Genomic DNA, 24,529 nt, shown 5'->3' with positions numbered 1-24,529 from the left:
AAACTTCCTTACCCTAAGATTACATATACTCTTTTCCCCAAAGATCTACCTATTACAGTGCCGGATTTATTCCTTAATGCAGAAGTCTTTGGCTATATGTAGACATACTAGAAGGGCTATCTTATTTCAAAGGTCCTCATGGGAAGAGCTGAGACTTTTGTTGTAATCACAGTATGGCCAATGATAAACTAGAACTGCACCCTACTGGCCTGTGCCATCAAACTATTACATTTTTAAAATATATATTTTATTGTAAAGATACTGTACAACTGGGTGTCTGTGGCTCACCTATAATCCTAGCTACTAAGGAGGCTGAAATCTGAGGATCACGGTTCAAAGCCAGCCCAAGCAGGAAAGTCCAACAGACTCTTATCTCCAATAAACGACTCAGAAAAATGGAAGTGATGCAGTAGCTCAGGTGGTAGAGTGCTAGCCTTGAGGTGAAGAACTGAGAGACAACACCCAGGCCCAGAGTTCAAGGCCCATGACCACAAAAAAAAAAAAAAAAATACTGTACAGAGTGGTTACAGTTACAGGAGTACATTTCCTATTGAGCATTGTCACTCCCTCCTTTGTTTTTCCCCCACCATCCCTTCCCTCCCCACCTCTCCAACCCTTCCCCCACCAAACTATTACATTTTTAGGTATTGTATAACAGGTTGTTAAATGCAGCCATTATTAAAACAAATTATAATTAGCTAAATTTAATTATGTTAAATTTAATTATATTAAATTTAATTATATTCAAAAACTAAGATAATAAATACCCAACACTTGTACTTCCTAATTATTTTACTACATTTAGTGTTATCTCTGTGGTAGGGATTATTTCTGTTGTATCAGCATGGGCACTATTATCCATTTCTTCCCAAATATATGTTTACTTTTTTTTCCTGTCGGTCATGGAGCTTAAACTTAGGGTGCTTTCCCTGAGATTTTCTGCTCAAAGCTAGTGCTCTACGACTTGAGCCATAGCACCATTACCAGCTTTTCTGTTTATGTGGTACTGAGGAATCAAACCCAGGGCTTCATGTATGCTAGGCAAGCACTCTACCACTAAGCCATTCCCAGCCCCCAAATATATTTTAGTAACATCCTGTTGCTATCTCAAAATCTGCTATAATAGAAGTATTTATACATTAGAAATTATCAAATGTTATGGATCAAAGCTGTTCCCCTGAGAACTCAATGTGAAACATTTACCAGCACATTGTTGAATTCAGCTGCTGTTTTTTGTCCAATTCTCCTTCCTTTACTTTGTCATCACAAGTGTTCATCCCAAAAGCAGTCTCCAAAAACTCTGTGCACACACATCTGTGTCCTAAGGAGATGTGACCTGAAATCAACAACAAAAAGAATAGCTTAGCAGGGTAATGGTGGCTCAGGCTCATGACTATAATCCTAGCTACTCAGGAGCTAAGATCTGAGGATCACAGTTTGAAACCAGTCTAGGCAGCAAAGTCCAGGAGACTCTTATCTCCAATTAACCACAGAAAAATCTGGAAGTAAAACTGCGACTCAAGTGGTAGAGTGCTAGCTTTGAGCAAAGGAAGTTCAGGGACAGTGCCCAGAGTTCAAGCCCCAGGACCAGAACAAAAAGAAGAGAGGAAAAAAAAAAAAAAAAGAATAGCTTGAACCAGATGTATAAAAGATGGAAATAAGAAACACTATAAGAAACAAAAAAAAAAAAAAGAAAGAAAGAAAAAAGAAACACTATAAGGGCTGGGAAGGTGGCTCAGTGGTAGAGCGCTTGTCTTGCATGCCTGAGGCCCTGGGTTCGATTCCTCAGCACCACATAAGCAAAAAAGAAAAAAAGCCAGAAGTGGTGCTGTGGCTCAAGTGGTAGAGCGCTAGCCTTGAGCTGAAAAGCTGAGGGACAGCGCCCAGGCCCAGAGTTCAGGCCCCACAACCGGACCCCCCCCCAAAAAAAGAAAGAAACACTATAAAAGCCAGGCGCCAGTGGCTCATGCCTGTAATCCTAGCTACTCAGGAGCCTGAGATCTGAGGATGGTGGTTCAAAGCCAGCCTGGGCAAGGAAGTCCTTGAGACTCCTATCTCCAATAAACCACCAGAAAACTGGAAGTGGCACTGTGGCTCTAACAGTAAAGTGTTTGCCTTGAGCTGAAGAGGGCAGAGACAGTGCCCAAGTCCAGAGTTCAAGCCAGAAAGAAAGAAAGAAAGAAAGAAAGAAAGAAAGAAAGAAAGAAAGAAAGAAAGAAAGAAAGAAAGAAAGAAAGAAGGAAGGGAGAGAAAGAGAGAGAGAGAGAGAGGAAGGAAGGAAGGAAGGAAGGAAGGAAAGAAAGAAAGAAAGAAAGAAAGAAAGAAAGAAAGAAAGAAAGAAAGAAGGAAGGAAGGAAGGAAGGGAGAGAAAGAGAGAGAGAGAGGAAGGAAGAAAGGAAGGAAGGAAGGAAGGAAAGAAAGAAAGAAAGAAAGAAAGAAGGACTATAAATGATTTAAAAAATTAAAAAATAGTGATATAGAAACTAGACATGCGGGCTGGGAAGGTGGCTCAGTGGTAGAGCGCTTGCCTTGCATGCATGAGGCCCTGGGTTGGAATCCTCAGCACCACATAAGCAAAAAGAAAAAAGCCGGAAGTGGTGCTGTGGCTCAAGTGGTAGAGCGCTAGCCTTGAGCTGAAGAGCTGAGGGACAGCGCCCAGGCCCAGAGTTCAAGCCCCACAACTGAAAAAAAAAAAAAAAAAAAAAAAAAGAAACTAGACATGCATGACCTGTGGCTCATGCCTGTAATCCTAGCTACCCAGCAGGCTGAGATCTGAGGATCATGGTTCAAAGCCAGCCGAGACAGGAAGTCTATGAGACTCTTGTCTCTAGCCACTGGAAAACTGGAAGTGGAGCTATGGCTCAAAGTGGTAGAGCACTAGCCTTGAGTTAAAAGTTCAGGGGCAAAGCCCAGGCCCTGAGTTCAAGCCCCATGACTACCACCACCACCACCACCACCAACAACAACAACAAAAACAAACCAGAGCCAGGTGTTAGTGGCTCACACCTGTAATCCTAGCTACTCAGGAGGTTGAGATCTGAGGATCATGGTTCAAAGCCAGCCTGGACAGGAAACACCATGAAACTCGTATCTCCAATTACCCACCAGAAAAACTGGAAGTGACACTGTGGCCAAGTGGTAGAGCACACACCGGCCTTGAGCTGAAATGCTGAGGGACAGCGCCCAGGCCCAGAGTTTAAGCCCCATGACTGACAAAAACAAAACAAAAAATAAATCTGAGCCAAGCACAGTAGTACATTCCTGTGTCCTGGCTATTTGTAAGGTTGAGGCAAAAGGATTGCTTTAGCCCAGGACTTTAAGACCAGCCTGAACAACACAACAAATCTCCATCTCAAATAAATAAATGGAAAAAAAAAAAAAAAAAGAAACCATACAAGACCCAACAGGATTACTATATGTCTTAAAGATGAAAACCAAAGTAATGGAAGACAATATTTAACAATCATAATTCAAATTCAATCACACTTTTGTTTATTATGCTGTGGCTTTGTGGAGGCAAGTGTTTTACCATTTGGGCACCTTTAGCATTCAATGACACTTTTTTTTTGGGGGGGGGGAAGAAGACCCAAATTTACATAGTGAAAGAATATACTAAGTTCAGTGCTAACAGGCTTGCCTACCATTCACCAGGCCCTAGATTGGATTCTCAGCACTAAAGTGAAATAATATAAAGTAAGAGTATACCATGTACCAAGTTAAATAAATCTGAATTGGTCAACTCTTAGATATAGCCTGAAAAATTATTATACTACAAAGAAAAAAGTTACCTATGCTTTCTGCTTCCTTTCTAAGGATAGCAAACCAGTTTGACAACAACATTCAAAGCCAGAAATAATAAAGCAACATCTATATAATATAGTTAAGAGGGAAAATGTATGTCAATGTCAATCAAGTTTTCTTTTTTGGTTGGTCATAGGGTTTGAACTCAGGGCCACTTCCAGTTTTCTGAGTGGTTTATTGGAGATAAGAGTCTCATGGACTTTCCTGCCCAGGCTGCCTTTGAACCATGATTCTCAAATCTCAGCCTCCTGAGTAGCTAGGATTACAGGCAAGAACCACAGAACCACTGGCACCTGGCTTAATCCCTGATGTTTTGCATACTGAAAACTTGGTTGGAAGCTGGGCACCAGTGGCTCATGCATGAAACACTAGTTACTCAGGAGGCTGAGATCTGAGGATAGCTGTTTGAAGCTAACAGGAGCAGGAAAGTCCATGAGACTCTTTATCTTTAATAAACAATTCAGAAAAGGTCAGAATTGGTGCTGTAGAGCAATAGCTTTGAGCTGAAGAGCTGAGGGACAGCATTCAGGCCCAGAGTTCAAGCCCCATGACCGAAAGAAAAAACAAACAAACAAAAACATCAGGGATTATTACACAGATGAGCTTTCTTTTTCTTTTTTTTTTTGGGGGGGGGGTCCGGTTGTGGGGCCTGAACTCTGGGTCTGGGCGCTCAGCTCAAACCCAGGGCCTCATGCATGCAAGGCAAGCACTCTACCACTGAGCCACCTTCCCAGCCCTTTTTTTTTGTTGTTGTTAGTCATGGGGCTTGAACTCGACTTGGGTGCTATCCCTGCACTCTTCAGCTCAAGGCAAGCACTCTACCGCTTGAGTCATAGTGCCACTTCCAGTTTTCTGAGTGGTTTATTGAAGATAAGAGTCTCTCAGACTTTCCTGCCCAGGCTGGCTTTAAACAGTGATCCTCAGATCTCAGCCTCCTGAGTAGCTAGGCTTACAGGTGTGAGCTACTGGCACCCAGTTCTAGGTAAGATTTCTTTTTTTTTTTTTGGGTCCGGTCATGGGGCCTGAACTCTGCGCCTGGGCGCTGTCCCTCAGCTCTTCAGCTCAAGGCTAGCGCTCTACCACTATGAGCCACAGCACCACTTCTGGCTTTTTGCTTTTTGCTTATGTGGTGCTGAGGAATCGAACCCAGGGCCTCGAGCATGCAAGGCAAGCGCTCTACCACTGAGCCACCTTCCCAGCCCTTCTTTTTTTTTTTTTTTTTTTTTTTTTTTTTTGCCAGTCATGGGACCTGAACTCTGGGCCTGGGCACTGTCCCTCAGCTTCTCAGCTCAAGGCTAGTGCTCTACCACTTGAGCCACAGCACCACTTCCGGCCTTTTCTGCTTATGTGGTGCTGAGCAATTGAACTTCATGCATGCAAGGCAAGCACTCTACCACTGAGACACCTTCCCAGCCCCGAGGTAAGTTTTCTTTATGAAGGGAAACCATAACCAACCAAGGCTGAGATCTGAGGATTGTGGTTTCAGTCAAGTCCAGGGAAGTCCTTGAGACATTTTTTTTTTTTTTGGTCGGTTGTGGGACTTGAACTCTGGGCTTGGGCGCTGTCCCTGTGCTCTTCAGCTCAAGACAAGCACTTTAGCACTTGAACCATAGCGTCACTTCCAGTTTTCTGGTGGTTAATTGAAGATAGGAGTCTCACGGACTTTCCTGCTCGGGCTGGCTTTGGACCACGATCTTCAGATCTCAGCCTCCTGAGTAGCTAGGATTATAGGCATGAGCCACCAGCTCCTAGTAGGACATGCTCTCTTGTACCTGCAATTTGGCACCTTAGCTTTAGTAATATAGCAGAAGCAGGAAGGTCACTCTCACATTCCTTTCAACCTTTATCCCGGAGGTAAATTGTAAAATCCTCATTGGAGAGGCAATCTTCCAAGAACTAAAAGAAAACAATATACCTATCTCAGAAGTAGGAATATAGAAAAGAATGTGAATAAACAGGTCTTACTAAATTCTTGTAATTTTTCCCCAATAGATCACACCCTTTTGTCCTACTCCTCCATGACTGTTGACATTTCATCAATGTAAGCTTGAAAGCCCATGTTTCCCTGTGGTCTTCCTTTGTGAAGGCTGTTGTTTCCTGTAAAATTTATGTGAAACAAAACTATATCCTTCTGTCTTGTGAAATTTACTTTCTATTTCAGAGTTCTCAGCCATTAATTTTCAATGGGTGAAAAAACTTCCTTCCTTTGCAATAGTCTAAATGTGTTACATGCTCTGAAAATTTGGAATAACTAAGCAAAAAAATGAGAGAAGGGAAAGATGAAGTAGAATTACCTCACTGCTGAAGAGGTAAAAAGTGGGGATGAGAAATGACATTTAAAGCCAGCCGCTGGTGGCTCATGCCTGTAATCCTAGCTACTCATGAGGCTGAGATCTGCGGATCATGGTTCAAAGCCAGCCCAAGCAGGAAAGTCCATGAGACTCTTATCTCCAATTAACCACCAGAAAACCAAAAGTGTTGCTGTGGCTCAAGTGGTAAAGTGCTAGCCTTGAGCTGAAGAGCTGAGGGACAGCGCTCAGGCCCAGAGTTCAAGCCCCACAACCAAAAAGAGTGGCAGCCTTGAGCTGAAGAGCTGAGGGACAGCATCCAGGCCAGTCCCACTACTGACAAAAAAAGAAAGAAAGAAAGAAAAAAAAAGATAGTATTTAAAACCATTTCCTGGGGCTGGGAAGGTGGCTCAGTGGTAGAGCACTTGCCTTGCATGCCTGAGGCCCTGGGTTCAATTCCTCAGCACCACATAAGCAAAAAGAAAAAAGCTGGAAGTGGCGCTGTGGCTCAAGTGGTAGAGCGCTAGCCTTGAGCTGAAGAGCTGAGGGACAGTGTCCAGGCCCAGAGTTCAGGCCCCATGACCGGACCCAAAAAATAAAAAAATAAAAAATAAATAAAACCATTTCCTTTTATTAATTAAAAACTAATTAGGGCTAGGTGCTGGTAGCTCACACCCTAATTGTAGCTACTCAGGAGGCTGATATCAGAAGATGAGAGTTGGAAGCCAGCTCAGTCAGGAAAGTCCAGATCTGGGCATGAAAGTCCAGAAGACTTAAGCTTGCCTTGAGCAAAAAAGCTCAGGGACAGACCCAGAACCTGAGTTCAAGCCCCAGGATTGGCGCACAAAAAAAGTAGTCAGAAGTGGAGGTATGGATCATGTGGTAGAATGCTAGCTTTGAGCACAGAATCTAAGAGACAGAACTCAGGCCCTGAGATCAAGCTCCAGGATTGGCATACACAAATTTCTCTCTCCGTCTCTCTCTCTCTCTCTCTCTCTCTCTCTCTCTCTCTCTCTCTCTCTCTCTCTCTCACACACACACACACACACACACACACACACACACACACACACACTACACACACACAAATTTAAAAAAGAGCCTGAATTCAAACACCAACTCTGCCACAAAAATTTTGCCCTTTAAGCAGATACTTTATTCCCAGCCCAGACAGGGAAGTCCATGAGACTCTTATTTCCAATTAAACACCAAAAGCCAGAAGTGGAGCTGTGACTCAAGAGGTAGAGCACTAGCCTTGAGCACAAAAGCTCAGGGACAGTAGTCAGACCCCGAGTTCAAGCCCTAGGATCGGCACATACACAAAAGCAAGAAAAAAAGTTTACCCCTTTGTACAGCTACTTAAAACTAAAACAACAACAAAACCTAACAAATTTATACCAGTTAAGTCTTTCTTACATGTGTATGATGATTGTCCTAACCAGGTTAAAAGCTTTATATACATATAAGATTTTTTTAATCTTTACTTTTCTATCTAGCTTCTCAATAAATGAACAGAAATCAAGATTTTATGGTTAGCCTTTATTTCAAGTACTAAAGCTAAAGCCCTAGCTGTCAATACTGCTATGTAAATAAGCTAAAAGGTATAGTTCTTGTTCCCCTGCCATACAAAAGCCCAAGTTTAGCAAATCTGCAAGTTTAAAAACAAAGCTAATCAAACAATTTTAAAGTACAATATGCAACCTCCCTTCAGTAAATATAATGAAAAAGCCTCTCAATGAAAGGAGATAAATTGAACATATCTAACACTCCTTTCAGGGTAAAAGAATTTATGGTTGACTGACCATTCTAGAATCAACTGCCAGAGCTCAATGAGCACAAACTTCTATCACATTTAAATGAGTGAAACAAATAATCTGCCTTATAAATGAGGTAGTTCCCACAAGGATATAGCCTCGGTGAGACAGCTCACATTTCTTTGTTCCTTGAGAAGGTATTATTCATGTTTACCATAACGTGCTTCAATATGACCCAATATTCCACACAATCCTCTTGTCCAATGGACTTAGTATCTGAGGTGTTCTTTTAATATTAGGATGTGGAATATGTTAATGTTTCTAATTATTACAACAACTAAAAATTTTCATTGATTGTTTTGTTTCATAATTTATTTACAAAAATAGGGTCAATTTAAAACGCATGTTATCAGAGTAAATCTAAGGTCTACTATATAGAATGTGCTTGTCAGTTTTTCTTTTTTTTTCTTTTTCTGGTTGGTTGAGTGGCTTGAACTCTGGGCTTGAGAACTATCCTTCAGCTCTTCAGCTCAAGGTAAGCACTCCACCACTTGAGCCACAGCACCACTTCCGGTTTTCTAGTGGTTTTATTGGAGATAGGAGTCTCACGGACTTTCCTTGCCCGGGCTGGCTTTGAACAGTGATCCTCAGATCTCAGCCTCCTAAGTAGCTAGGATTACAGGCATGACACCGGCATCCGGCTCAGTTTTTCTCTACTGTGACCAAATGCCTGAGAAACAGCTTAAGGGGAGAAAGGATTTATAGCTGATATTTTCAGAGATTTCAAGAGAGAGAGATGAGAGGTGGGAGAGAGACAAGAGATGGGAGCAGACAAGAGAGATAAAAAGAGAGAAAGAGGGGAGAGAGAGAGAGAGAGAGAGAGAGAGAGAGAGAGAGAGAGAGAGAGAGAGAGAAAGAGAGAGAAAGAGAAAGAGACAGAGACAGAGACAGACATACAGACACCTGTACTCCTAGACTCTCTCCTTTGACCCTTTTATTCCATCCAGGCTTCCAACCTATACATGTTGCTCACATTCATTTTTTTTTTTCTCTCACATTCAGGACAGGTTTTTTCCCCATTTAATTCTCAGTGAAAACATTATTATAGACATATCAGTGATGCACTTTACTTATTTCCTAGATTATCTAATCAAGTTGACAGTGAATATTATTTTTAAAATTATTTTTATTATCTTTTACGTAGTTGTACAGATTTTCAACTTAACATATTAACTTATAACTACAATGCATAATAAAGAAATTTAACATGGAGTCTATAGTCTTTTATAATTCATCTAACCACTCTCTGCTTTGGTTTTTTAATTTCTAAAATGGTAACCATGGGCTGGGAAGGTGGCTCAGTGGTAGTGCGCTTGCCTTGCATGCATGAGGCCCTGGGTTCGATTCCTTAGCACCACATAAGCAAAAAGAAAAAATCCGGAAGTGGCACTGTGGTTCAAGTGGTAGAGCACTAGCCTTGAGCTGACGAGCCGAGAGACAGCGCCAGACCCCGAGTTCAGGCCCCATGACCGCACCCAAAAATAAATAAACAAAAATAAAATAAAATAAAATGGTAACCATAATATTCAACCTACATCATTGGGTTACAATGAGCAATAATGATTTAATGTTGGTTGAGGTCATTTTAACAAAATATACAAAATGCAGATTATATGTTCTGTGCAGGGGTTAGCAACCAATTGTCTATGAGTCAAATCTGGCCGATGAGCTATTTTTACAGCCTACATTGTGGTAACACAGGTGGGTTTTTTTGTTTTGTTTTGTTTTGGGGTTTTTTTGTGTGTGCCAATCCTGGGAATTTAATTCAGGGCACTCTGTCTGGCCTTCTTTTTGCTCTAGACTAGCATTCTACCACTTGAGCCACGGCTACATTTCCAACTTTTTTGGTAGTTTACAGGAGATAAGAGTCTTACAGACTTTCCAGCCCAGGCTGGTTTCAAACCTCAATCCTCAGATCTCAGCCTCCTGAGAAGCTAGGATTTCAGATATGGGCGACTGGTGCCAGCACTAATACAGTATCTGTCTATCTATCTGTCTGTGTGTCTATCTATCTATCTATCTGTCTGTCTGTCTGTCTGTCTGTCTGTCTGTCTGTCTGTCTATCTATTCCTTTATTTCTTTTGTAAGTCATAGGCCTTTTGAACTCAGGAGTTAGGCACTTTCCCTGAGCTTTTTTGCCCAAGGCTAGTGCTCCACTGAGTCACAGCTCAGTTTCCATTTCCAGTTTTATGGTGCTTATTTAGAGATAAAGAGTCTCACTGATGGGCTGGGAAGGTGGCTGAGTGGTAGAGTGCTTGCCTTGCATGCATGAGGCCCTGGGTTCGATTCCTCAGCACCACATAAGCAGAAAAAGCCGGAAGTGGGGCTGATGCTCAAGTGGTAGAGTGCTAGCCTTCAGCTAAAGAGCTGAGGGACAGTGCCCAGGCCCACAGTTCAGGCCCCACGACCGGACCCCCCCCCCCAAAAAAAAAAAAAAAAAGAGTCTCACTGACTTTCTTATCCTCAGACTCAGCCTTCAGTAATCCTCCTCTGATAGGATTACTGGTGGGAGCCACCAGTGCCCTGGCTTAGGTGTTTTTTGTTTGTTTTTTTCCGTCCTGGGGATTGAACTCTGGGCCTGAGTTCTGTCCTTGAGCATCTTTTGCTCAAGACTAGCACTCTACCACTTGAGCCACAGCAACACTTTTGGCTTTTTCTTGTGGTTAACTGGAGATAAGTCTCATGCCTGAAATACTAGCTACTCAGGAGGCTGAGATCTGAGGATCTGTGTTCGAAGCCAGCCCAAGCAGAAAAGTCCAGGAGACTCTTACCTCCAATTAATGACCAGAAAAGCAGAAATAGAGATTTGGCACCAAATGGTAGAGTGGTAGCCTTAAGCAAAAGAGTTCAGGGAGAGCCTCAGGCCTTGAGTTAGAGCCCCACAGCTAACAAAACAACAGGAGTCTCATGGACTTTCCTGCCTGGCTGGCTTTGAATCTCCATCCTCAGATCTTAGCCTGCTGAGTAGTTAGGATTACAGGCATGAGCCATCAGTGGCAGCAAGTCTTTATATTTTCAAAAGGATCATGGGTTGGGCATGAGTGGTCATGTATTCCTAGCTACTCAGGTGGCTGAGGCTGAGACTGAGGATCTTAGTTCAAAGCTAGCCTTCGAAGGAAAGTCAATAAGACTATTATCTCCAATTAATCACTAAAAAGCCAGAAATGGAGCTGTGGCTCAAGTGGTAGAGTACCTGTCCAAGCCCCAGTACTGGCAGAAAACTCCCTCTCTCTCTTTCTCTGTCTCTCTTTCTCTCTGTCTGTCTCTGTCTCTATCTCTCTCACACACACACAAATACACAATTCCAACACTGAAGGTGGAGGCAGAAAGACCTCAACTTCCAAGGTCAGCTTGATACACAGTAAGTTCAAGACCAGACTGGTCACATAGTGAGACTGTTTTAAAAGAATTGTGGCGGGCTGGGAAGGTGGCTCAGTGGTAGAGTGCTTGCCTTGCATGCGCTCCACATAAGCAAAAAAAAAAAAAAAAAAAAAGCTGGAAGTGGCGCTGTGGCTCAAGTGGTAGAGGGTTAGCCTTGAGCTGAAGAGCTGAGGGACAACGCCCAGGCCAAGAGTTCAGGCCCCACTACTGGACCCCCTTAAAAAACTGTGGCTAAGGGGGTGCTGGGAAGGTAGCTCACAGTGGTACAGTGCTTACCTTGCATGCATGAGGCCCTGGTTTCGATTCCTCAGCATCAAATAAGCAGAAAAAAAGCCAGAAGTGGAGCTATGGCTCAAGTGGTAGAGTGCTAGCCTTGAGCTGAAGAGCTGAGGGACAGCGCCAGGCCCAGAGTTCAGACCCCACGACCGACCAACAACAACAACAACAAAAAATTGAGGCCCATAGCTAGTGGCTCACGCCTATAATCCTAGCTATTCAGGTGGCTGAGTTCTGAGGCGGTTCAAAGCCAGCCTAGACAGGAAAAGTCCCTGAGATTCTTATCTCCAATAAAGCACTCAGAAAAAAGGAATTGGTGCTGTGGCTCAAGTGGTAGAGCCCTAGCCTTGAGCTGAAGAGCGGAGGGACAGCGTCCAGGCCCAGAGTTCAAGCCCCACAACCCAACAAAAAAAAAATCATTTACAGGATAAATTAAATATACATACATACATACATACAAACACACATTATATGCATAATCAGCTAAAGGGTTCTGTGTATCTTTTTGAGTCAGTACTGGGACTTGAACTCAGGGCCTTGTGTTTTCTCTATTTTGCTTACTGCTGGCACTCTACCACTTAAGCCACACTTCCACTTCTGGCCTTTCCTGGTTATTTAGAGATAGTCTTGGGATTTGTCTGACCAGGATGGAGTCAAACTGAGATCTTTACATATCAATCTCTTTTTTTTCTTTTCTTTTTTGGTGCCAGTCTGTAGCTTGAACTCAGGACCTGTGTGCTGCCCCTGAGGTTTTTTTGCTTTTTTTTTCTTGCTCTACATAGTGCCCTACTACTTGAGCCACAGTTCCTCTTCTAGCTTTTTGTTAATTCAATGGAGAAAAGAGTCTCACAGTCAGGAGCCTATGGCTCACACCTATAATCCTAGCTACTCAGGAGGCTGAGACCTGAAGGTTGTAATTCAAAGCCAGCCTGGGCAGGAAAGTCCATGAGACTCTTATCCCCAATAAACCACCAGAAAAACTGGAAGTGGTGCTGTGACTCAAGTGGTCGAGTGCTAGCTTTGAGCTGAAGAGCTCCCAGGGCCTCAGTTCCAGTGTGTTCCAGTCAGACAGTGTGGCTTTGAGACCCAATCCTCAGATCTCAGCCTCCTGAGTAACTACTAGGATTACAGGCATGAGCCTTGGAGTTGGGGGTTGGAGAATCTTGGTATATAGCACAGGCTGACCTCAAATTTATGATTCTCTTGCCTTAAATCCATGGAGTTGTGAAATTATAGGTTAGGATTATAAGCATGTTTCACTAGGCCCAGCAATATCTGCTGGACATAATGACATTATATCATTTTTCATGACATCAGAATTATTCTGGAAATAAAACTTTTTTTTAACAGTCTGTGTTCTGTTGAACTCCTGCCTTCAAGTAATCCTTCTGCTTCAATCTCCTGAGTACTAGGATTAAAGGTGTGAGCACTCAGCAGGTCTATATATTTTTGAGCTCTATCCAATGCACTGTATAACAGAATTTCTGTATTGGCAATAAATAAATAAATTATGAACTGTGAGTTCAAACCTATGCTTGTCTTCCTGGCAGCCTAATTATAAGGTCCAAATATTTTACCTTTTAGATTGTCAGAGAATACAGGAGACCATATATATAGTATTATAGTATATAGAAAATCTAATCCTAATTTTTCAGGTGACTGGAATTAGTGATACAGACAAAAGGTTGTATGACCAGTCTAACTGAGATGATTTTATGTCTTGTTCCATATTTTGAAAATGAAAAAAATCTTTTTGCACAATCCCCAAAGTACATTCAGATATCTGCACACATAACTAAGTATCTGTTGTTTGCTAAGAGGGGTATGAAGATCCTCCCCATAAATACCTCAGGTATTTATTGGGGAACAGTAGGGGAAATTATTTTTCCTGCCATTTGGAATACAGCTAAGTGTGAAAGGGAAGATATCTTGACAAGGTAGGAGAAGGAGCCAAAGCCATTTACCTAGGCAGTACCACTGTCTCAGGATAGAGGTAGGAGATGAGGAGGGCCAGAATCTGGTAATTCAAGGTTACAGACTCTAATAATAAGTGTCTTTGAATTTAAAAACCTGCAGCAAAGAGAACATAATTAAATTACATGAGGACAAAGAGGGATAGAGAAAGACTAAAAGGTGCTGTCAGGTCAGCCTTCCACTACAGCTGGGTACTGTTCTCAGAGAGTTCCCTAGAGAGTCTTCTACCATCAAGTGACATTTGAGGTATTAAACATGTGAGATAGGATTGGACACTGTGAGCATATGATCCTTAAGGGGCTGACAGTGCACCCTTCCTGCTGAACTAGTTTCTTATCCTAGAGTCTGATCCTTGAGCTCAGGTGTTCTGTTCTCCAGCACTTTTCAAACTTGTATCATTCTGTTACAAAAAGAAAGAACTAACAGATCAGCTTCTGCTGTGAGGCATGCAATTTGCCTTCAGAAAATTTCTCAGCCTGGACAATATGAGAAAGAAATTCCTATGTACTGTATGCTAGGCAGAATACTAGCTGTTATTTGACTTAATACTTACAACACTATCATCCAAATAGTGTTACTACAAAAGAAGAAACAGGCTTACAGAAGCTAAGAAACTTGTCTCCTAAATCAAGGTTATGAAGTCAAATATATAAAATGTAAATGAAATCTGATGTCAAAGCCTATGTTTAGCCTGCCAGAGTAAGGCTCTCTACCATTAAGTGGTTAGGCCTGGAAGTCTGCTTTCTTAGTAGTGCCTCATCTCTGATGTGTATATCATTCCCACAACAAAGTAATGACTTCACTGAAACAGTTTAACATTCTATATATTTAGAATCTGAAAACATCTCAAACATAGTACCCACAGGAATGCTAGTGTATATAGGTTTAAAATCTTAACAGTAAAAGGAAACATACCAATCTTGCCAACAATGTTTTTAAAAGGGAAAATCACTTCCTTCTTCATTTATTGGAATTGCTTGGAAGCAGAAGTCAGGAAATCCCCTTCCTTGACCTGTGGTATTTATGTGATTGTTGTTCCCAAAGTACAGAATTTTTTCTGATTTGCCTTTGCAATTTCTAATATTTTGTATTCATTAATAGAACATAGTTTGAAATCTTTCCACAAAACTGAATTTTGCTCTTTTCTTTCTATATTCTGAGAAAATGAAGCTATGAAAAAGAATATCTAATTACTTCTGCTATATAAAAATTTATATATATTGGGGCTAGGAATATAGCTTAGTGGTAGAGTGCTTGCCTAGCATGAATGATGCACTGGGTTTAGTACCACTTAAACAGAAAAAGCCAGAAGTAGCACTGTGGCTCAAGTAGAAGAGTACTAGCCCCGCTGGGCGCTGGTGGCTCACGCCTGTAATCCTACCTACTCAGGAGGCTGAGATCTGAGGATCATGGTTCAAAGCCAGCCCGGGCAGGAAAGACCGTGAGACTCCTATCTCCACTAAACCACCAGAAAACCGGAAGTGGTGCTGTAGCTCAAGTGGTAGAGTGCTCGCCTTGAGCTGAAGAGCTAAGGGACAGTGCCCAGGCCCAGAGTTCAAGCCCCACGACCGACAAAAAAAAAAAAAGAGTACTAGCCTTGACCATAGAGAGGCTCAAGGACAGAGCTAAGGCCCTGAGTTCAAGGCCCAGGACGGGCAAAAAGAAAAGTACATATATATATATACATACATATATACTTTATATATGTATATGTATATATACACACACACATATATCTATTTATACACACATATATATACACACACTACAAAAACAATTTGCTAGCCTAGAAACTACAAGAAAATGCTTTAAAGGCATACATATTTCTAGCTAAAGTAACATGTTTAGGAAGAACACAAATTGTTCACGTGTATGGAATTCAGTTCCTTTTAGAATACCCAAGAATAAGTACAGGGTTTTTTTCACCAAAGAAAATAAATTGTTTCCATTACTAAGAAGGTTATTAAGTTAATGGAATAGAATTTCCAAAAACAGACTCACACAAATATATTTACAAAGGCGCCAATGTAATTCAGTGGGAAAAGTGATACCTTTTCAACAAATATAGTTGGAACAACTGGATATGAAAAAAACGGACCCTAACATAATGTCATGTGTCAAAAGATTAACTTAGTGCTGGGAAGGTGGCTTAGTGGTAGAGTGCTTGCCTAGCATTCATGAACCCCCAGGTTCAATTCTTCAGTACCACATACCCAGAAAAAAACAGAAGTAGCGCTGTGGCTCAAGTACGTAGAGTGTTAGCCTTGAGCAAAAGAAGCTCAGGGCCAGCGCCCAGACCCTAAATTCAGGCCCCAGGACTGGAGAAAAAAAAAAAATTAACTCAAACCGGGCATGGTAGTAAGTGTCTGTAATCTAGTACTTGGGAGGCTGACCCAAAAGGATTGTAAGTTCAAGGGTAGCTTGAACTACATAGCAAGACTCTGTCTCAAAATAATAGCAAAAAGTTTTGAAGTTAACCTCTTACAGGTAAAAGTTAAAACTGTAGTATTTTTTAAACTTTTGAGACCTGGAATAAAGACAAAGGTTTCTTTTCTGGTTTTTTCTTTTCTTTTTCTTTTTTTGGTGGTGGTGGTGGGATTTTGAGGCTTGAACTTAGGGCCTGGGTACTGTCCCTGAGCTTTTTTACTCAAGACTAGTGGTAGAGCACTAGCCTTGAGCTGAAGAGCTGAGGGACAGTACCCAGGTCCAGAGTTCAGGACCCACGACCAGACCCTCCCCCCCCCCCAAAAAAAAAAAAAAGTCTTGTGGACTTTCCTGCCCAAGCTGGTTTGAATCACAATCTGCAGATCCCTCCTGGATACAGGTGTGAACCACTGGCACCTGTCTCTTTTTCTCTTTTTTAATTCTTTTTGTTGGTGGTGGTGGTTGTAGGGATTGAACTCTGGGCCTGGGTGCTGTCCCTGTGCTCTTCAGCTCAAGGCGCTGAGCCACAGTACGACTTCCGGTTTTCTAGTGGTTTATTGGAGATAAAAGTCTCACAGACTTTTCCTGCCCAGGCTGGCTTTGAACCATGATCCTCAGATCTCAGCCTCCTGTGTAGCTAGGATTACAGGCAAGAGCCACCAGTGCCCAGCTTGGTATATTTCTTTTTTTTTTTTTTTTGGTTGGTCATGGGGCTTGACTTAGTATATTTTTTATTAAACAATGTCACCCCTTCCTTCCCTCAAACAAATATTTTTTTTTTTGGGGGGGGGGTCTGGTTGTGGGGCCTAAACTCTGGGCCTGGGCGCTGTCCCTCAGCTCTTCAGCTCAAGGCTAGCACTCTACCATTTTGAGCCACAGCGCCACTTCTGGCTTTTTTTTTTTCTTTTTGCTTATGTGGTGCTGAGGAATCGAACCCAGGGCCGCAGGCATGCAAGGCAAGTGCTCTACCACCGAGCCATCTTCTCAGCCCCAAATATTTCTTTTTAAAAATGTTTTTATTGTAAAAATACTGTACAGAGGGATTACAGTTACATAAGGTAATGAGTACATTTTCTTTTTTTCTTTTTTTTTGGGGGGGGTCCGGTCTTGGGGCCTGCACTCTGGGCCTGGGCGCTGTCCTTCAGCTCTTCAGCTCAAGGCTAGCGCTCTACCAATTGAGCCACAGAGCCACTTCCTGCTTTTTTCTTTTTGCTTATGTGGTGCTGAGGAATCAAACCCAGGGCCTCAGGCATGCAAGGCAAGTGCTCTACCACTGAGCCACCTTCCCAGCCCCAATGACTACATTTTCTATCAAGCAAATACTTCTTAGGTAGTACAGAAAAAATACAATTCACAAAAGAAATACATTGGTAAATTATGCTTTACAGGAAATTGAAATCTTTGTTTTTGGAAATACTGTTAAGAAAAATTCAAAATCAAGTCACAGACTGAGAGAAAGTACATTCAAAACAAGTGTATTTGATAAAAGATTTGTAATGAGATTATATAAAAAAGATATACAGGGCTGGGAGGATAGCTCAGTGGTATAGTGCTTGCCTTGCATGCATGAGGCCCTGGGTTTGATTCCTCAGCACCACATAAGCATGAAAAGCCAGAAGTGGCACTGTGGCTCAATGGTAGAGCACTAGCCTTGAGCTGAAGAGCTGAGGGACAGTGCCCAAGCCCAGAGTTCAGGCTCCACGACCAACGCTCCCCCCACCCCAAAAAAAAGATATACAACTTAATACTAACGCAAATAAGCCAATTAATAAATGGGCAAATAATCTGAATAGATACACATACCTGTAATACCAGCTACTTGGGAGGCAGAGGCAAGAGAATCATTAGCTTCAGGAAAGCTTAACAACGTTAGCAAAATCCTGTCTAAAAAGACAGAATTTACAAAAAAAGTCTTGGGAGTGTGGCTGAAGTGAAAGAGCATTTGCCTAGCAAGCACAAAGCCCTGGTTCAATACTTAGAACTGCAAGAAAAGATAGGAAGGTACTAAGTAGATACTTATCTACCTATGTACCTACTGTAGGTAGATAAGATAGATAGATAAAGTAAGTATATAGAAAGATGTACATCATTAGTTATTATTTAGGAAGCAAAAAGAAGACACAGCAGACGCCTAGCTACTCAGAAGGCCAAGGTCTGAGGATCAAGTTTCAAAGGTAGCCTAGGCAGGCAAGTCTATAAGACTCTTATCTCCAATTAAACACCAAAAAGTCAAAAGCAGAGCTGTGGCTCAAGTAGGAAAGCACCAACCTTCAGTGAAAAAGCTAAATAAGAGTTCAAGGTTGGGGTTGGGAAGGTGACTCAGTGGTAGAGTGCTTGCTTGCATGCATGAGGCCCTGGGTTTGATTCCTCAGCAACACATAAGCAGAAAAAGCTGAAAGTGTGCTGTGGCTCAAGTGGTAGAGCGCCAGCCTTGATCTGAAGAGCTGAGGGACAGCGCCCAGACTGAGTTTAGGCCCCACGACGACGACGACCACCACCACCACCACCACCACAAAAAAAGTTCAAGGTCCTCAGTTCAAGCCCCAGGACAACACACACACACACACACACACACACACACACACACACACACACACACACACACACACACACACACACTCACACACCACTGCCCTTGTTATAGAGGAAACATAAAGAAGCTCCATCAGCCAGGCACCAGTAGCTCATGTCTGCAATGCTAACTACTCATGAGGCTGAGATCTGATCATAGTTCAAAGCTAGCTCAGGTGAAAAAGTGCCCCAATTAACCCTTCAAAAACCAGAAGTGATGATGTGGCTTAAGTGGTAGAATGCCTCCAGGCCACACACACACACACACACACACACACACACAGCTTCATCAGCTTCATACAACCACACACACACACACACACACACACACACACACACACACACACACACACACACACACACACACACACACACACACACACACACACACACACACACACACACACACACACACACAGAGCTTCATCAGCTTCATACCAAACTGGACTCTGCTATGGCTGTATCTTTTTTTTGCCCATTGTGGGGCTTGAATTCTTACTTAGCTTTTTCATTCAAGGGTGGAGTTCTTACACTTTAGCCACATTTCTAGCCCAGCATTTTGTTCATTAATAAGAGATAAGAATCTCTCCAATTTGTCTGGCTCTGACTGGCTTCAAACCTGAGTCCACAAATATAGGTGTAAGCCACCAGTGTCTGGCATTGCTACAGCTGTATCTTATACTCAGTTCTTTCTTTTCTTTTCTTTTTTTTCTTGTCATTGTGGGGCTTGAACTTAGGGCCTGGGCTCTGTCCCTGAGATCTTCTGCTTAAGGCTAGCGCTCTACCACTTTGAGTCACAGCACCACTTCTGTTTTTTACATGGTTAATTGGAGATAAAGAGTATCACAGGCACTTTTCTGGCCAGGCTGGCCTTGAACAACAATCCTCAGAGCTCAGCCTCCTGAATAGCTAGCATTACAGGCATGAGCCACCAGTGCCCAGCTAAACTCAGACATTTCTTAAGACTCCAGAACAATCTCCTTTTGCATACTGTGTATCTTCATTTAGGTCCCACATAAATCAACCAATTCCAGCCCTACCCAGAACCTGTGAGATTTCTTACATTCTACTACTCAAAAAATAGTACCATGGGGCTGGGAAGGTGGCTCAGTGGTATAGTGCTTGCCTTGTATGCATGAGGCCCTGGGTTCCATTCCTCAGCATCACATAAGCAGAAAAATCTGGAAGTGGTGCTATGGCTCAATTGGTAGAGTGCTAGCTTTGAGCTGAAGAGCTGAGGGACAGCACCCAGGACCAGAGTTCAGGCCCAACAACCAAAGGGGGAAAAAAAAATAGCACCAAGTCAGGTGCCAGTGGCTCACAATGGTAATACTAGCAATTAAGGAGGCTGAGATCTGAGGATCACAGTTCAAAGCCAGCCGGGGCAGGGATGTCTGTGAGACTCTAATCTCCAATTAGCCACCAGAAAACCAGAAGTGGTTTTTTTTTTTTTTGGGGGGGGAGGGGGTCTGGTTGTGGGGCCTGAACTCTGGGCTTGGGCGCTGTCCCTCAGCTCTTCAGCTCAAGGCTAGTGCTCTACCCCTTGAGTCACAGCGCCACTTCCGGCTTTTTTCTCTTTTGCTTATGTGGTGCTGAGGATCGAACCCAGGGCCTCTGGCATGCAAGGCAAGCGCTCTACCACTGAGCCACCTTCCCAGCCCCCAGAAGTGGTTTTATGAGCCAAGTGATAGAGCACTAACCTTGAGCTTTTTCTGTGTATGTAGTACTGAGGAATCGAACCCAGGGCTTCATGCATGCTAGGCAAGCACTCTACCACTAAGCCACATTCCCAGCCCTACTTTTTTTTTTTTGGTCATGGGGCTTGAATTCAGTGCTGCCTGGGCTGGTTTCAAACTATGATCCTCAGATCTCAGTCTCCTGAGTAGTTAGGATTACAGGCATGAGCCACCAGCACGTGGCTACCTTGAATACTTTGGATATAGTATATATTTACTTAACTATGCAAAAAACATTACTTAGAAGGGCTGGTAAAAACATGGATTTTTAAAGGTGTATATGGCAATATACATCTGTAATCACAATATTAAGGAAGCTGAGGCAGGAAGATCATTGAACTGGCCCATGCTACATAGCAAAAAAAAATCTCAAAAAAAAAAATAAATTTGGGGAAGAGAATTTCACTCTAGTGATTCTGATTCTGAGACAGATATAAGAAGAGATTTTCTTTTTCTCTTTGCCAGTTCTGGGGTTTGATGAACTCAGGGCCTGGTTACTATCCCTGAGCTTCTTTTGCACAAGGCTACCTCTCTACCACTTTAGCCACAGCACCACTTCTAGTTTTTTCTGTTCATGTGGTACTAAGGAATCAAACTCAGGGCTTTATGCATACAAGGCAAGCACTCTACCACAAAGCCACATTCCATTCTTGAGGCTTCAAGAATGGAATTTTTTTTTTTTTTTTTTTTTTTTTTTGGTCATGGGGCTTGAACTCTGGGCCTGGGTGCTGTCCCTGCGCTCTTCAGCTCAAGGCAAGCGCTCTATCACTTGAGCTACAGCTCCACTTCCAGTTTTCTAGTGGTTTATTGGAGATAAGAGTCTCATGAACTTTCCTGCCCGGGCTGGCTTTGAACCGAGACCCTCAGATCTCAGCCTCCTGAGTAGTTAGGATTACCGGCGTGAGCTACCAGTGCCCGACAAGAATGGAATTTTTTTTTTTTTGGTCCTATCGTGGGGCCTGAACTCTGGGCCTAGGCGCTGTCCCTCAGTTCTTCAGCTCAAGGCTAGTGCTCTACCGCTTGAGCCACAGCGTCACTTCCGGCTTTTTCCTTTTTGCTTATGTGGTGCTGAGGAATCGAACCAAGGGCCTCATGCATGCAAGGCAAGCGCTCTACCACTGAGCTACCTTTCCAGCCCAAGAATGGAAATTCTTAACAACACCTTAGGGGATTCTCATGTAGGTACTCTATACTTCAATGGTTCTCCAATTCCACTAAGGTAGAAGTTATACTTTTTGTGTGTTTGTGAGTGTATCATGAGAACTACAGAGAAAGGAGTGGCATTGTCCATCACTTAGGAGGCCCAGGCAAAAAGCAGGAAGTTAAAAGAATCAAGACTTAATTTTCAATTAGTGCATAAATCAAATAATAAAAAATTGATATTACTATAGAAGTTTTAGAAATTCTTTTAACAATTACTAGATTTTACTAGTCTTTAAAAACATAAGGTTTTCTAAGTAGAATGTCTGTACATTTATTCAGCATGCAGGAAGCCCTGAACTCCTGAGCATTGAAAAACAAACATCCACATACAGACCATGTTCTTTGATTTGTGCGTGTGTGTATATGTATGTGTCTGTGTCTGCATGTTAACACATGCCAGGGCTTGAACTCAGGGCCTGGCACGGTCCCTTACTTTTTTGCTCAAGGCTGGAGCTCTAACTCTTGAACCACAGTTCTACTTCTAGCTTTGTCATGGTTAATTGGAGATAATAGTCTCACAGACCCTCCTCCTTTAGCTGGCTTTGAGCCAGTATCCTCAGAAATTAGCCTTCTGAGTAGCTAGGATTATAGTCATGAGCCACCAGCATCCAGCTTTTTTTTTTTTTGGGTCCGGTCATGGGGCCTGAACTCTGGGCTTGGGCACTGTCCCTCAGCTCTTCAGCTCAAAGCTAGTGCTCTACCACTTGAGCCACAGCGCCACTTCCAGCTTTTTTCTTTTTGCTTATGTGGTGCTGAGGAATCAAACCCAGGGCATCAGGCATGCAAGGCAAGCGCTTTAACCACTGAGCCACCTTCCCAGCCCCAGCTTTTTTTTTTTTTTTTTTTTTTTTTTTTTTGCCGGTCCTGGGGCTTGAACTCAGGGCCTAGGCACTGTCCTTGAGCTGCTTTTGCTTAAGGCTAGCACTCTACCACTTAAGCCACAGCATCACTTCTAGTTTTTTCTGTTTATATGGTGCTGAGGAATGGAACCCAGGGCCTCATGCATGCAAGGCAAGCACTCTACCATTGAGCCACGTTCCCAGCCCCTAGCATCCAGCTTTTGATCATTTTTTTCCCCAACAAAGTTTTATGCAACCAAAGTATAAATAAATGATTGATTGTTAATTAAGAGATGGGGCTCACCTCACTATAAAAAGAATACAGTTCATCTTGGCTGTAGTCACTAGTGTATATCACTATGGGATGTATACTTGGGTTCCCACCTTCCCTATGTGGAGACTTTCCTGCCTGGGCTGCTCTAGAACTGCAGTCCTCCCATCTCAGTCTCCCAAGTAGCTAGGGTTGGAAGCATGAGTCACTGGTGCTCAACTGATAGAGTTGATTTCTGAGACGAGGACTCAGTATGTCCTCCAGGTTCAACCTCCTAAGTGCTGGTGTTATAGGCATGCATCATCACACCCAGTTCATGACTGAAATGCTTATTTTGTTCACTGTAAGTCAGATTACTATTGTGATTCAGATAAAATGCAGATCTATTCAAAAGACTTAAATAAATGGGTTTGGTTGTCCTCTTCAAAAAAAAAAAAGAATGCAGTTCAAACATGGATGTTGATCTTTTCATTTTGTTACTCAGTAAAAGGTTTGTTAAAATGTCACTCACATCAATAACGTGAGCAATGTCTTTGTTGAAGCAGATAATAGTTTACTAAGACTTACTCAATTTCCTGGGCTATTCACAATACAAAGGCCTTTAAATTGAATTCTGTATTATTATTATTTTCTCTACCAGCTTGCTGCCTATTTTTTTTTTTGGGGGGGGGTCTGGTCATGGGGCCTGAACTCTGGGCCAGGGTGCTGTCCCTCAGCTCTTTAGCTCAAGGCTAGTGCTATACCACTTGAGCCACAGTGCCACTTCCAGCTTTTTTCTTTTTTGCTTCTGTGGTGCTGAGGAATCGAACCCAGGGCCTCATTCATGCAAGGAAAGCGCTTTACCACTGAGCCACCTTCCCAGCACTTGCTGTCTATTTTTATAAATGAAGCTTCACTGGATCATGGCTATACTTATTATTTGTTGTTGTTTTGTTTTGCTGGTAATGGGGCTTGAAATAAGGGTCTGGGCACTGACCCTGAGCTCTTTTTTGCTCAAAGTTAGCGATCTACCATGTGATCCACAGTGCCACTTCCAGCTTTTTTGGTGATATTGGAGATAAGAATCTCATGGACTGGGCTGGGAAGGTGGCTGAGTGGTAGAGTGCTTGCTTTGCATGCATGAGGCCATGGGTTTGATTCCTCAGCACCACATAAGCAAAAAGAAAAAAAGCCGGAAGTGGTGCTATGGCCCAAATGGTAGAACGCTAGCCTTGAGCTGAAGAGCTGAGGGACAGCGCCCAGGCCCAGAGTTCAGGCCCCACGACCGGACCCCTCCCCCCAAAAAAGAATCTCATGGACTATGCAGTCTGGGCTGGCTCCAAATCTCGATCTTCAGATCTCAGCCTCCTCAGTAGCTCGGATCAAAGGCCTGAGCCAGTAAATTATATTAGAATTTTTACAGAAAATATTTGTTGAAACCCGGTTTAGAAAAATCGTTGAATAAATCATTCCAATCTCCATGTATAAAAATATGGCCATTACAGTGAATATTTCTGAATAGAGTATGGCAGATATACTTACATTATATACTTTTTTTTTTTTTTTTTTTTGTCGGTCGTGGGGCTTGAACTCTGGGCCTGGGCGCTGTCCCTCAGCTCTTCAGCTCAAGGCGAGCGCTCTACCACTTGAGCTACAGCGCCACTTCTGGTTTTCTGGTGGTTTTATTGGAGATAGGAGTCTCACGGTCTCTCCTGCCCGGGCTGGCTTTGAACCGTGATCCTCAGATCTCAGCCTCCTGAGTAGCTAGGATTACAGGCGTGAGCCACCAGCGCCCGGCACATTATATACTATTTCCATTATAGTAGACAAACTTGACTAGTAACCTCCAAGTAGAATTATTCGTAAAATAAAAACAAAACACAAAGGGATGAGTTTGGGATATTTATTACCTTTGTTTTCATATATTTTAATTATAAGATTATATAATTTGTTTTTAAATTATGGCTGTGCT

At 42.7% G+C, this 24,529-nt stretch overlaps 1 protein-coding gene across 1 annotated transcript in view; it reads right to left on the bottom strand.

Annotated features, from left to right (window-relative positions):
* The window catches only part of Larp4 (La ribonucleoprotein 4), a 174,167-nt gene that overhangs the window by 147,824 nt on the left and 1,814 nt on the right, over nt 1-24,529 (bottom strand). The window contains exon 2 of the mRNA XM_070040924.1: nt 1,204-1,336. The gene's annotated coding sequence lies outside the window, so the exon portion shown is untranslated. The remainder of the gene's footprint in view (nt 1-1,203; nt 1,337-24,529) is intronic.

Source organism: Dipodomys merriami, unplaced genomic scaffold (genome assembly GCF_024711535.1).
Source record: "Dipodomys merriami isolate MVZ:Mamm:240054 unplaced genomic scaffold, mDipMer1.0.p SCAF_10, whole genome shotgun sequence".
NCBI lineage: Eukaryota > Metazoa > Chordata > Mammalia > Rodentia > Heteromyidae > Dipodomys > Dipodomys merriami.
The sequence above is the reverse complement of the archived record's forward strand: the minus strand, read 5'-3'. Positions and strand labels throughout refer to the sequence as shown.